This window comes from Camelus ferus, chromosome 13 (genome assembly GCF_009834535.1).
Source record: "Camelus ferus isolate YT-003-E chromosome 13, BCGSAC_Cfer_1.0, whole genome shotgun sequence".
Lineage (NCBI taxonomy): Eukaryota > Metazoa > Chordata > Mammalia > Artiodactyla > Camelidae > Camelus > Camelus ferus.
This window is the reverse complement of record NC_045708.1, coordinates 16,590,076-16,605,286: the sequence shown is the minus strand read 5'-3', so window position 1 is coordinate 16,605,286 and position 15,211 is coordinate 16,590,076. Positions and strand designations below refer to the sequence as shown.

At 41.8% G+C, this 15,211-nt stretch overlaps 1 non-coding gene across 1 annotated transcript; it reads right to left on the bottom strand.

Annotated features, from left to right (window-relative positions):
* Positions 1 to 5,768: 5,768 nt before the first annotated feature.
* On the bottom strand, positions 5,769 to 5,874 carry LOC116668372. Its single transcript, XR_004325542.1, has one exon. It is a non-coding gene; the product is annotated as a U6 spliceosomal RNA (small nuclear RNA).
* Between the last annotated feature and the right edge of the window lie 9,337 nt (positions 5,875 to 15,211).

Here is a 15,211-nt window from a genome sequence, read left to right as displayed (position 1 = left end):
TACATCCATACATATTTCTGTACATATACAGAAATATATTTCATATATGCTGCTCAACTGATCTTTACAGTTGCCCTTCGGCAGATGTAAGCCAAAGGACGATCAAGGAGGCTGTTGATTGATTCACCTGAGACCACACAGCTAGTAAATGGTTGAACTAAGGCCCAAAACCCAGGCTGTCAACTCTAAGACTCTCCTGACTGTATACCATGAAGTCTATGTGACACCTTTCACACTCTTCAATATTTCCCCTGAAAATCTGGCACATAAATCATTAAATTCAAATAGCTCGCTGGCCCTGGCCAGTGCAGCAGCCACTAGCCACACACTGACTATTGAACACTTGAATGTGGTTGGTCCAAATTGAAATGTGCAGAAGTTTAAAATATACACCAGTATCTAGGACTTAGTACAATGAGAAAAATACAGAATAGCTCATTAGTAATTTTCATATTGCTTACATGATGAAATAATATTCCAGATACATTGGGTCAAATAATAATGATATGAAAATTAATTTCTTTTTGGTTTTTTTCAATGTGGCTATCAGAAATTTTTAAATTCTGTATGTGGCTCATGTAATAGAATTTTATCTGTCTATTGGGCAAACTAGATTGTTCAATTAACAGAGACATCTGTGGGTCAACAGTAAAAACACTGGAGTTCAAGTCCTAGCTTTGGGATCATCTAGTTGTGTGGTCTTAAGCAAACCTCTCACCCTCTCTGAGCCTTGGTTTCCCCTCTCTAACATAAGGGACTAGATCAGATTATTTCAATGAGCCCTTCCACCCTGACAGCCTGCGTTTGTACCAGCAACTCTCTTGGCTCTCAGCACTTACTGACAGCCTTGTCTTGTGGGAATTTCTCAGCTGGGAGTTCGGCCTGCCCCATCTTGATCATAAACTCTTTGAGGATAGAGCAACAGTCAGTTACTGCCCCTCTGTCCCCCAACCCCAGCCTCACTGCACTGTAGCAAGCACATAGTGGGCCCTTTGCAATAACTTGCTGGTGGTTTGAGACTTGTTTAAAGTCTGTTATTAATAGTCCCTGCTTCCTTTTCCTTCATCTCTCCATTCTCTGCCCCCAGGATTTCCCCAGAGATTCACACAGTACAGTTCCAAGGAGCATGAAATAACAGTGTGGTTTCGCAAAAGCTTAGGCAACCTCTTGTTACCCGATACACAACAGGCGAAGTGAAAGCTGAAGGGTGAGTGTCATCTTCTAGCCCAGGACTTCAGGTCGCACTGGGATCATCAGAGGTCACAGGAGGACACAAATGAGTGGACGACTTGTTGTTCTGAATCTGTTTTGACCTTTTTTGAATAGGCCTCCCAAGTCACGGTGTCAATTATGAAACCAATCTGATTAAAATTAAAACACAAGTGAATTTGCTTCAAGAACTGTTTCTCTAGTTTCTGCTTTTAAGACTATGTTCTGAATTTAATTAAGTTAGAAATTGCCTGAGAACAGGAGCAGGGCCTTGATCATCTTGAGATTTGGTGCCTGCATGATATCGGGCAAATTATAGAATGTCAAAAAAAGCTTTGCTGGCAACAGAGAGTTAAATAGAAGCCAAAAAAAAAAAAAAAGCAGTCATCAACTTCAGGAACTGGGGCTGAGTGAAGTCTTCATTTAGAGCTAACAAACTGAACTGCGGCCAGATGCTAGGGCCCTGCGCTAAGACATGTGGCATTTAATCCTTGTAACCACTCTGTGATGTAGGTCACTATTATCATGCCCCGTTCAGTTCACCTGAGAAACGTGTTCATTTCAAAAATGTGTTTTGAGCAGAAACAGACTCGCAGACACAGTGAACAATCTTATAGCTACCAGGGAAAAGGGGTGGGAAGGGATACATTTGGGGTTTGAGATTTACAAATGTTAGCTACTATATATAAAAATAGATTTTAAAAACAGTTTCTTCTGCATAGCACTGGGAACTATGTTCAATATGTTGTAATAACCTTTAATGAAAAAGAATATGAAAATGAACATATGTACACATATGCGTGACTGGGACATTGTGCTGTACACCAGAAATTGTCACATTGTAACTGACTGTACTTCAATTTTAAAACAAAGTAAACAGAAAAAAATGTGTTTTGAGCTCCTACGGTGATTCAAACACTGTTCTAGGCATTGGGGTCTATAGTCTAATGAAAGGGAGATAATAAACAAATGAACAAATAAATAAGAATATTGATTCCACTCCCGAAACATATATATATATATAAATGTATACCCAAAACAACAGAAAACAAAGACTCCAGCAGAAACTTCTACACTTCGTAGCAGCATTATTCACAATAGCCAAAAGGTAGAAACAACCAAAGTGTCCATCAACAGATGACTAGATAAGCTAAATGTAGTACGTATATATGATGGAATATTATTTAGCCTTTAAGAGGAATGAAATTCTAACACAGGCTGCAGTATAAATGAATCTTGAAAGCTATACTCAAAAGGGCAAAGGTATGATTTCATTTCTATGAGGACAACTAAAACCAGGCAAATTAATAAATACAAAAAGTGGTATCAAGGTTACAAAGGGTTGAGAGGAGGAAGGAAACAGGAGTTACTATTTAATGGGTATAGAGTTTCTGTTTGGGAATGATGACAATTTCCAGAAATAGATACTGGAGATGGTTACACAACATTGTGAAAGTACAATGCCACTGAATTGTACACTGAAAAGTGGTTAAAATGATCAATTTTATGTTCTGTATATTTTACCAGAATAAAAAATCAATTTAAAAAACCCAGCAATCTCAGATAGCAGCCTGTGGATGGGGTGAGGCGATAGAGGCTAAGGGCAAGGATGGAGCTATTTCAGGACACATTATCAAGGCGAGTCTCTTTGAGAAGGTGACATTTGAACTGAGACTTCAAATGTGAGAGAGGCCAACCATGCAGGGAATGTCCCGGGGGGAGGATACTGCAGGCAGAGACAACAGCCAGGGAGGGGCTCTCTGGGAGTTGAAGGAGCCCAGTGCAGCAGACTTGTTCTAAAATATTCATATTTATATGGTTCATAATAGCTAAAAACTATGAACAACTCTGTTGTCCATCACCAGTAAAATGGACACATTATATGTTTGTTATATAATCACACAATGAAATACTATACAGCAACGAGTTAGGACTATACACAATGACATGGATGAATCTCACAAACATCAGTTATAAAAGAACACATCCAGGAAGGCTGTATTCATATAAAATTTTAAAAGAACATAATTGCATTGTTTGAGGATGCATACTGTTGGCAGGCAGAGGAAATGAAAAATGCCCACTGAACTGAGAAGGCATCTTGAGGCCGAAACACAAGGCAGGCAGATCCCCATACTCAGTGGATCAGTTTATTACCGGGTAACTTACAGAGTAGGACTGGGCAGATGACAATCTGGAAGCATTCGCAGCTGCACTCCGCAGCACCTAGGGACCACAGGGACAATTTTATAGTTAACCTAGGGTATGGGGGTATGTGCTCGGAAACACAGGATGCATTCCTAAATCAAGATTTTTGAATGAGTAACTAGTCTCGCGGGCGCCAGGAATCCATCAGTGAAGGACTTCATCATTGAGCAGAGCGTAGAGGGCACCTGGACCTAACGACCATTAAATGGTGTCTATAACTACAGAACCCCCGATGACAGAGAAGAGATTTACAACACAGTACAGCCCTATGTAGGGTCAGCGGACGGACTGGAGGAACTGAACGGGCCCAAGATGGTGTCAGTTATGCTAACAACCAGACGCATACGTATGTACTAAAACTATAAGTGAAGCCAGGAGAGTGGTTATCTGGAGGAGGAGAAGGGGAGCTGCCAGGAATGAGATGCCCACAAAGAAATCTGCCCTAGAGAGTGTCCTGCCAGAAGTCAGATGACATCAACAGAAAGGCTGGATTTCAGATGATCAAACACAGAAGCGAGATGGGGTGGCCGGCCAGAGGAGGCATCCTCCACCGCGTGGAACTGCAGGTGGGCTCCCCAGAAAGGGGACCTCAAAAGAATCCACAAAATCACCTCACAGGACAGGTATCCTTAGACTTCCACCACCCCTGGAGGCACCAACCCCAGATTACTACTGAAGCCACCAAGAAAGACCTTTCCTCCCCTTTCCCCAGCCCTAGAGGGACCCAAAACAGCTGCCAGGGGGTGGGGAGGAAGAGGAAGGAGAACAAGAGAAGATGCCTACCCTCCACCCCGCCCCCTCTGCAGGCTTCTGAGCCTGGGGAAAGGGAAACTTTAAATTGGTTGAGAGTCTGAAGTTTTTATATCAGACTGGACTGGGACTTTTTATTACCCTGTCTGCAAAACCCACCATGAGGCTAGCTCATAAAGATGGTGAATAATGAGACATGTGCCTCCTGGCCCTTTCCTGCATCTCCAAACAACATTCATTCAATTTTCCTAAGGCTGATTTCTATCAATCCTTTTTCATCATTAAGTGAAGTGCTTTGCAGGGTTTTTTCTTGGAAGGATTAAAGCCTTCCTATGCACAAATATTGTTTCTGCCACTGTTGCTAAGAAACACTTTTGTGATATTAATCTCCACTGGAGACCTACCCTCTCCATGTCAAACAATAGAGTTGCTTTTTTCACATGAAAGATTGTTTTTAAAAATCTCAGAATTCTTCCTGATTCAACATAGTTTATATTGTCTCTGTGATCCCCAGAGGTCAGAAGCATTTAAAAAATTTTTTCTAAAAGACAAATGTAGCTAAAATACGTGCCACCACAAACATTAAGTAGCCAAAAAGGCTCCCCTTTGGCTAATAAACATTGCAGGAATTCCTGCCCGGAATCTAATCTGAACTCGGACCGTCTTATCAGAGGAAGATATATTTTAAAAATCCTGATTCACCCATATTACTTAATAAGGAGAAGAATAAGAAAGATGAAAACAAGCCAAAAAGACCTTAAAAAGCACTTATAATTTTACATATCCCTCCCTGCTTCTGCCATCAATTTATACCCCAGATGGTGGACCCACTTTCAAGACCCATAAATGAAAACTTCTTCAGATTCATGCTAGAAAAGACCTTACCTTGTTCTCCTGAGTCCATAGACTGCTGAGAAGCACCCAGGACTTTATGGTGTGGGTACGCAAGTCAACCTCCAGGAAGATATCTACCACAAGCAAAGACTCGGAGGACCAGACTCTTTTCTTAAAGCATTTAGTAAACATAACAACACTAGTAATAGAAAGGAGTGCACCTAACACCTCTCTGTGCAACATCACTATCAGTTAAAACTTCACACATACGTACATTTAAAAAACGATCAAAATTACTCAATAATCTCATTTTCTTCATGGGAAGCCAAAACTTAAAGAAGGAACTCCATGACCCCTACTGCTGATCATTTATTTTCAGTCTAGATGGTCCCTGAAGACTGTGACAGTGTTTACAACTCTCTAAAAATGGACAATAAGATCTTAAAAATAATTTTTGGAGGTCCAAACCAAATATTTGGTGCTATCCAAATGGTGTTTGATAAACTAAAAACTTAGGTTTTATAAAAAGTGATTTTAATGAACAGTGACTTTCTGAGTCACTGTTGTCTCCAGGATACCTTTGCAGGTGTCTTTTGGTTTGCTTTGTTTTGTTCTGGGTTTAAACAACAAACTTCCATTTCCCACAGATCTGGAGGCTGTGAAATCCAAGATCAAGATGTCTGCAGAAGAGGTGTCTGGTGAGAACCCACTTCCTGGTTCCTAGAGGGCTGTCTTCTGCTGTGTCCTTGGAGAGGGTGAGGGAGCTCAAAAATATGGAACACTCCACGAATTTTCATCTCATCCTTGTGCAGGGGTCATGCTAATCCTCTCTGTATGGATCCAATTTTAGCAGTATGTGTACTCCAAGACACATTTGGATCCCAATCCTCACTTGTTCTCTGATCAAATGGAAAAACCACCACATTAATTCTGTTTGGACTAGTTGTCACTATGACCGCACATGCTCTTGTTGCTTCTTGCTAGAGAGATTGTTCCCTAGTCTTATCTCCACAACGCAGACGCTTCTACCAGTGATCTTGCCCTGACTGTAAAATACTAGTTTCTAAAACAGCGTGCAAGGTTATTCGTTGGTCCAGAGTGAGCTTGTCCCAAAGCCTGTTTTGTTAAATACGTTGATTTCCTGAGCTGACCACTGACTAGAGTAATGTTCTGCTGTCACTGTCATTAGTAGCTTTACCCTGCTTTTCTATCTCCCAATCCAGGGCTGTCCCCAAAACGTCACGGGATGAACCTTAAGTCAAAACACCCAAGTTCTGGTGACTGTCTCTATCTCAAAAAAGAATATGACATTCTAATTTATTTTAATATTGTAATACACTAAACATCATTTCACAGTTAAGCTTGGCTCAGAACTAACAAAAACCTAAATAGAAAACTCAGTCAAATAAGTAATTCAAATAAATTCATAAACCTACAATCATCCACCCATGCCCCCACCCATTCACTCAGCCCACAAATATTACCCAACATTTACAAAGTCCCCAGGCACTATACTAATTGCTTGGAACAGCTCCATGATCAAAGCAGACAAAATCCCTGCCCTTATGAAGCCACCATAGTAGTGGAGATGGGGGAGGGGAGGGGAACAGGAGGTGGGTGCTGCTTGGCTGGTGCCGGTATCTCTGATGAGGGTGCGCTGAAGCTGCTTCTGCAAGTATTAAAAATACTGCAGAGTGGATTCGGTTGCTGCTACAGAAAGGAACTGCCACTGCTGGGGTGAAGATCTGTAGCTGGAGAGGTGCTCACGGGAAACCGGGAGGAGCAAGTCCCCTCTCCCTCCTCCATCCCTGAAATTTCCCCCCTCCATCACTGCAACCTCCCTCCTCCATCCCTGCAACATCCCTCCATCCCTGCAACCTCCTTCAGGCATTGTCTATGCAGAGTTTAACAGGGACCAGCTGGAAAAGCAGAAATATCATTTGCAGAATCCCAGCCCCAGCATCACAAAGAATATAGGAAGGTAAGTTGGAGCCAAAATAGCTTGTAACTGGCACAATAATAAACAGATAATTTAGGTTAGAAGATGATAAGGGCTACGAGGGGAAGAAAAGAACAAAGTAAAGAGAATCAGGAGCTGGGGTGGGTGTCACATTTTAATAGGGTGATCAGGGTGGGCCTCATTGAGAAGGTGATATTTGAGCTATAACTTAGAGGGATGAGATTTGCCACTGATCTAACAAGGATCCTCTCCAAGGTGCCCTCAAGGTAGCCACTGTCCAGGACCAGCAAAATTCACTCCTTCAGGTTTTTCTTACCCAGATTTATATTTAAGAGACAGAACTGCTCCAGTTTCTCACATTTCCCTTACTAATCCTATGTAAACAGGTGCTTTAAACTGACTCTCAGGGACATGGGCTTACAAAGTCCTCTCCTAATACTGAAAAGATACCTGATCTGAGGGACTTAACACAGGTAGAGTCACCTGGCATGACTCCATATTCCAAGAACGTCCTAGAGATAGCTTCTTCTCTGAAACAGAGACTTACTAGGTACAAACACATACACACGCACAAAGATATTCTTAAATCTATGAGAATACAGATGCCAAGGCTGGGTATAAACAAATTGGTAAAATCTGTCCAGTTACATCAGAAACCATTTTAAACATAGGCATATTCCACTACATGAAATATAAGGTCTTTTCTGATAAAAAGTAAAAGCCTGAGTGGAATGACCCACAGAGTCAAATACCTTTAAAATACAAATCAGAACCACGAGGAGACACCACAACACTCCCATCAGAACAGCTGAATTGAAAGACTGTCAACAAGTGTTCACAAGGATCCGGAGCAACTGGAATGCTCGTATCTTGCTGGTGGGAATATAAAGTGGTGCAACCTCTTTGGAAACCCGTTGAACAGATTTTTCTAAAGTTAAATATATGGCTACCTTCTCATTCAGCAATCCAATCCTAAGTATATACCCAAGGGAAAGTCTGGACAAAAAGACATGCACAGAAATGTTCCTAGTAGCTTGATTTGTAATAGCCAATGACTGGGAACAATTCAAATTTATCGAATGATAAACAGATAAGTAAATTGCAGCAGAGGCCTGCAATGGGCTGCTACTCAACACCACCAACAACAAAGCAGCTGTCTGCACACTTGGAACCCAGCAGGACCCTAGGGGGCCTTTCTGAACAGACCACCCCATGCCCTCCGCCTGCCTCTTGTTTGTAGAAAAACTTTAGCCTCCTAGGCCTTCCCCGAGTTCCAAAGAATAAACCCAATCAGAGAAGTGAGAAAATGCAGAAGCAAAGGAGCACAATCAAGCTAGACAAAATAATAATAGTTTAGCCATTAAACAAAGTCCAGGAACTTTAGTTCCTCCTCAGGGGTATAGATAATATTCTGAGCCATATCTTTTGAGCTGTTTTGCAGATACTGAAATCCCCAGCAGGTGGAAGAAGTTAATTGTATGCTGCCCACAAGCACATAGACCCTAGACTGGTTGGAACCAGAAGGTTGATTATGTTGACCCTCAATTACCTCACCCCCAGCCAATCAGAAGAATGTCCACGAGCTGATCACACACCCATCACCCTGTCTTTAAAAACCTTTCCCTGAAAGCCATTGGGGAGTTTAGGCTTTTTGAGCACTAGCTACCTGGACTAGTGCTTGGCACCTGCAGTAAACGCCGCACTTTACTTCGCTACAACGCGGTGTCAGTAGACTGGCTTTACTGTACACAAGCAAGCAGACTCAAGTTTGGTTCAGTAACACACTCGACAGCTTCACTGAATCTCAGAAAAAGAAATGTTGAGCAAAAGGAGCCCCACGCAAGAGTACACACCATACATGCAAGAGCAGGCAAAACTGATGATCACAGAAGTCAGAACTGTGGTTACCTCCTCCAGCAGGGGCTGGTACAGACTGGGAAGGGCACGAGGAAGCTGGCTGGGTTGCTGAAAACATTCTCTGTCTTGAGCTGGGTGATGGTCACATGGATGTGTACATGTGTGAAAATCCATCAAGCATTTAAGATTGTCATGGGTCTGGATGTTGTAATATGTATGCTTATCCCTTAATAGAAAAAACGAAAAAGAGAGGAAGGGAGGGGACCAAGCATCCTTCCTTAGGAAGAACAGTAAGAAATCAAGTAGTGTATAATAACCTGCTGACTGCTCAAAGAGAACTCTGTGCTTAAATCTATCACATATGACGTGGCTTCATCAACCAAGAGAAACACATTAGAATGAACCAATTATAAACAAAATTCAAGCTGCCATAAAATCTTTAAAGGTTATTCTAGTCAGCTCCACAAACTGGACAAGCGCCCTGGATGGACACTAAGAAGGAAAACCCCTGAAATACTAAAAATTTGTCCTCTTAGTTTTATGCCTGTGTTTTGTCTTACATGACAAGTGGTGGGGCTGTACATCTCCCCATGGACAAACTAAAGCAGGTCCTAATCAAAAAGGCAGTTTACCAAATACACATAAATCAAAAAGAAAAAAGGAAACAAATGGTTTGGAGATAGTGCTTATCCAACTAGAAATGTGATCATTATTCTTTAGAATAATAAAGGAGGATGTGGAAGTTTGGCTGGCACTCAGTGTTTGAGAAAACAATTCAAAAATTATGCTTCTCTGTCTCCACAATAAAATATAAACATCTGAAACCACCTAACCAAGTTGATGACAAAAGCCAGTTCATTAACTGCAAGATATTTTTCAGACAGCTGGCCAGCCACACAAGTTCCTCCCACCCCAACTCCTGCCGAAGGACAGTTCAGGAATATAAAAAACGTTTGATTCGTAAAGGAGCAACACAATGTCCAACATCAGGGGCTACCTGGGTAAGTTGCAATATAGCCATATCTTGTAATATTGAGTGACCCTTAAAAATTATGAAGTAGAAATCTACTTGTTGACATGGCCAATAAACACATAAAAATATGCTCAGCTTCAATGAAAATCAAAGAAATGTACATTTAAACTCAAAGAAATGTATTTTATAAGATTATCTGTGGGAAAAAAACAAGTCTAGGAACAACCTAAATGTCCATCCATAGGGGAATGATTGAATAAGTTATGATGTACCCATACTATGGAATACTAAATGGAACAACAAAGTTGAAGTAGATCTATGTGCTTTGACAAAGAAAGATATCTATTATATATAATGAATTATTTTCAAAGCCACAGAAAAATACGTATAGAGAAGCTTTTCCACTTAAATTTCAATGTTTACAGACTCACAGAAGTAAAAACGCCAGAGAAAAGAATGTCAACCATTCCTTCCACCAACAGATGGCGCCGGCTACAGTGAAAGGTTGTTTTCCATTGAACAATGAACAACACTGTTCATTACTGACTGTTGTCGTCCTTGTGCCCAAGGAACTTTTCACCGTTATCAACTCCATACTAACCAATTAACATAAAGCCAATGAGAATCTTGAAAGCACTCATAACAGGCAAACAATTACAAAAGAAGCAAAAGTAGAAATAACATTTATTTGAAAAGCAGTGAGAAAATGAGGAATAGAATTTTACATGAGCATCTGGAAGGAATTGTCACAGTGGGAATGATTTTAAAGCACCAAAAATAAAGGATGCAATAGAAGAAAAGAGCTGGGTCTATTCAGGCAAAACTAAGCAGGAAGCAAAAAAGGAAAAGTGAGACTGATGAAATGGGAAAAAGTTTCAATCTGTGGCTAAGGAATCAGAATCGAATCAGATATCAACCAACTAATTTGTCTGGAGGTAAGGTAGTGGGAAGGGTTAAAGTTTAAGCCCAAATTTACATTAGCCCTTATGAATTTAAGGAGAAGAAAAGGGATGAGCCCCAGGGCCAGGAGAACCCCATCCCCAGGTAACCCTGGGTAACCAAGGATGGTTCCTGGTGACTGCTCACTCCACCAAGCAGCTCCACTGCTCAAGGTGTCCCTCAACCCCCTAGAGAGAAAAAACACTGAGAGGAGGCAGTCTTCCTAAATTGATTCCACAGCCCTGAGGCTTGGAGAAAGAGGGAATAGTAAATAATATTTCTGGCAGAAATAGACTCACAGACATAGAAAAACTGTGTTTACCGAGGGGGAAAAAGGGGCAGGGGGATAGATTAGGAGTTTGGGATTAACAGATACACATCATTATATATTAAACAAATAAACAACAAGGACTTACTGTATAGCACAGGGAACTATATTCAATTTCTTGAAATGAGCTGTAATGGAAAAGAATCTGAAAAAAATGTACGTATATATGTGTATGCATAACTGAATCTCTTTGCTGTACATGTGAAACTAACATTGTAAATCAACTACACTTCAATAAAAAATAAGAATAAAAAATGTTTCTGCTTGCATCCTAACCCTGGTGTAGGGCTTTTGTATGGCCAACATCACCTCCCAGGTACCTGCCTCAGAGGAAGGTGAAGATTTGTCCTAAGATACCATGGAGGGTGCAGGCAGAAGCAAAGCAGACCCATAAACCAAACTTAACAAGTCCTGATGAAACAGTTATCCAAACACACATACAAATCAAAAAAAAAAAAAAAAGGAAGCAAAATCATTTTCCTCCAGACCCACCCCCACCGCCACTGCAGGCTTCCTCCACCCAGGCTGCAGGTACCTACCTCCCAAATTCAAGTTCAAGACAGCCTCCATCTGGGGGTGGGGGTGGCAGTGCAAAGAGGACTCATGGTTAATTTGGTGGCCTTGTGGTTATTTTCCATTGGTTCTGGAATTCATGTTTCCCTCTGCCTTCCATAATTTCTCCAGGCTTGATTTTAAGGAAGGGAACTAGTAATCCAAGCTAGTTCACCATCTAAAATTATTATAAATTATTGTTGAAATATAATTTGCACGCAGAAAAAAACACATAGCTCTTAAGTGCATAGTTTGATGAGTTTTGACAAATGTATGAAACAAGAATACCAATATCTAAAACAAGATGTAGGACATTTTTATCAACCCAGAAGATTTCTTCATGAACCTTCATGAACGTTCATGAACCCTTGACAGTCAAGCCCCTTCAGAGGTGACCATGGTTCTGATTTTTACAACCATATATTAATTTCTACCTGTTCTTGAACTTTATATCAGTGGAATCATACAGAGTATTACCCTTTTGTATCATGCTTCTTTCGTGCAACCCTAAATGTATTTTGAAATCTTAAAAAAAAAAAGTTTACTTTTGAAGATAGGTTGTAGGATGGCTAAACTCATCTACTTGAGTCAGGTAAGTACCATTTACTTTGGGGGTAACCCACTTCACTTAGTTTATGCCCCATTCCACTTATCTGGGAAAAAATATCTGGAATAATGATTCATCTTAATACAAAAATATAGAAGGAAACTTAATTAACAGCAAATTCTATAGCAAATATGAAGCCCACAAATAAAAATTGAACATCACTTGAAATTCACATTTGACATTACCGCCCTTGGTCACTAAAGGGGCAGGCAGGGAGCCTTCCGGTCCTGAGTTCTCTGCTTTGTGCCCTTTTTCCAGCCCTATTCCCTGATGGTGTTTCCTTAATTTTCCAAAAGTCTGACCTCATCCTGAGAGCCAATTCACCTCCTTATCAAGTACAAGAGGGGCCTTTCATATCATTTTCCATTTACTAGAATTTTCTTTTCACTCTTTTCTCCCCTCAAAAGGAAATTTTCCCTCTTGATGGAAAAAAGAAAATAAAATTCCTTTCCAGCAAGAGGTCTGTGATCATGACCTCCAGAAATGGTCCTTAGTAAAGAGACTCGTGGGTGAACAGGAATCTCCAAGAATTACCACAATAATGCACAGTAAGAAGTGATTTGCTTCTGTGGTTTGTGTGCACAAATGTGGTCCCATCAACAGATAGAAAGATTGTGGTCCAACAGCTAACATGTGTGAAGGGGCAGGATGCCAGCTGCCTCCTTTCTAGGGTTCCTGGCCCCAACTTGTATCTCTCTGGGGGCTGCCAGAAGGTATCTCCCAGGTTCTCTGCCCACATCCAACCACTCCGAACTGCACATCTTGTTGTCCCTCTTGGACCAAAGCTCCCGTCTCCCCGTGTGACAGTCCCTAATGTGGCCTCAAATGCCGCCCAAACCACTGCTGCCTGAGGCACCAGTCTATCGATCATCATCACACTGACCTGGACACCAGCGCCCCGCTTCCCTTCTGCAGCTTTGACATCCCCCCCCCCCCACTGCCAACTCCTTAGCAACTAACAAAGATAAACAAAGCCGGACCAGAGTTAAAAGAGCAAAAACAGATTTTATTCAGTAACTACCGACAGTAGAAATATTGCTGAGATCTGTCCACTGTGCACAGAGATGACTAGGACATTTTAAAGGGAGAGTGAGGGAGTAGGGAGGGGACAGACTGGGAAAGGAAGGCCCTCTCCTTCCCGATGATTACCTTTCAAAGAGATGACTCTCAAGTCCTTAGGAAAGACACTCTGGAGTTGTAGGAGATACATATACATCTCAAAGAAACTGAGGGAGAATAAACTCTTTTTAGTAAATGCACCAAGAAAGGGAGGTGTGGTGTTGGCTAAAACAAACAGTAAATTCTTTTGACAGCCCCGAACTTTTCCAGGCAGGAACTCAAAAGGAGGCTCAAAGGTCTCAGGGACATGCCTTACGCTGCCAGAAGCCACACTAGGACTGGTCATGTCTCTTGTGTAGGGGTTTAGACGCAGTCACCATGTGCCAAGAGCCCTTGCATTTCTCACTACCATCCCCCAGATGCCACCCTTGGGCTACTGACCTTGCTGTTGCCACTTACCTGCCTGCCACCCACCTCAATTCTTGTCCACAAGCTGCCAACAGCACCACCCCCAGTTGCCACTTATACATCTGACCCTGCTGCCTGCCTGTCTGCTGCTGGCAGGGGAAGGACCCAACTTTCGCTTGGGTTTCTGGTGCTACAACTCTCTCAGGTTTTACACCCAGAGCATTCTCCTTCTCCAGAATAACCAGGAGCCACCACCAAAGTGTTCCAGCTACAGCCTCACCCTACGCGGAGGACCACTGCACGCACCCATCCAAGTCCCCATATCTAAGCCTGGCGTGGCCAGATTCATTCTTCTGTGTTGTCAGCTCTCCCTGGAACACAATTCCACTGATACAGTGAATTTGGACAAGTCACTTTATTTGCTCAAAATACTTACTGGGAAAAATAAAAAACATAATCATTTCTATTCCATGAGTGTTATGTTTTTGAAGATGGGTGTACCCATGTATGCTTTCTATATGCAGAGAAAATGTCTGGAAGATCACACAAGAGACTGAATAGTGTTTGGAGAGAGGAGCTGTGGAAGAAGGAAGCGTAACTTCCATATGTTTGAGAATTTACAAATGTGCATTACATTTATAATAAAAGAAAATTCATTGAGCACTTGGCTATGTACCAGGCACTCTGCTAGGCATTAGGATCAAAAAATGAGCTAGATACTGTCCCTACCCTCAGAAAGTTCCCAGCCTAACAGTGCCAGCCATGCAAACAGACCACTGAGAGCACTCTGAACAGAGAGCGGAAAGGCACAAAGAAGCAAGTGGACAATCCTACGAAGCAGGGCAGGGAATGAGCACACCAGGACAGACTGAAAAAGTTCACAGAGGGGGCTTTAAAATAAGTAAATCCTGGTTGAATAAGTGGGGGAGGACCTGAGAGTAGGGGTGGAGGGGGTGACACTTCCCCACTCTGGACTTCGGATCTTCATCTCTAAAATGAGGGAATTGGGCTAAGCTATCTTGGGCACCACTACCAGGTCTGAAGCCCTAGCCTTCCTTCACCTTCTCTCTCTCTCTGTTCAGGTAGCATATTCATCACACAGTGAAAATTACAAAACTGATATATCCAGGGAAGCTCAACATGTGGACAGAGCTGTAATCAGGACTCTTAAGCAGACTTCTGCAGACAAATATTGGTTTGTCTTCTGTGACTCAAATGCCACATATGTGAATTTCAGAGGTCAGGTGTAGGGAAGAAAAGTGTTTCCTCTAACTATCTTACTTAAGTTCCTCAGCTGGAGCTCTGTAACACAAGACAGATTAACAAGGGAAAGCAAACAGAACTTTGTTAACAAGTGTATTTCATATAAACACGGGAGAAACTCAGAGATGCATAACTCAAAGAGGTGGCTTAGAACTCAGGCTTACGTGGCATACATAGCACCTTCAACAAAGAATAATAAATCTGTAGAGCAATGGCAGGACAAAGGAAAAAATTTTAGACTTTAAAGGGCAGCAAACTGTGCGA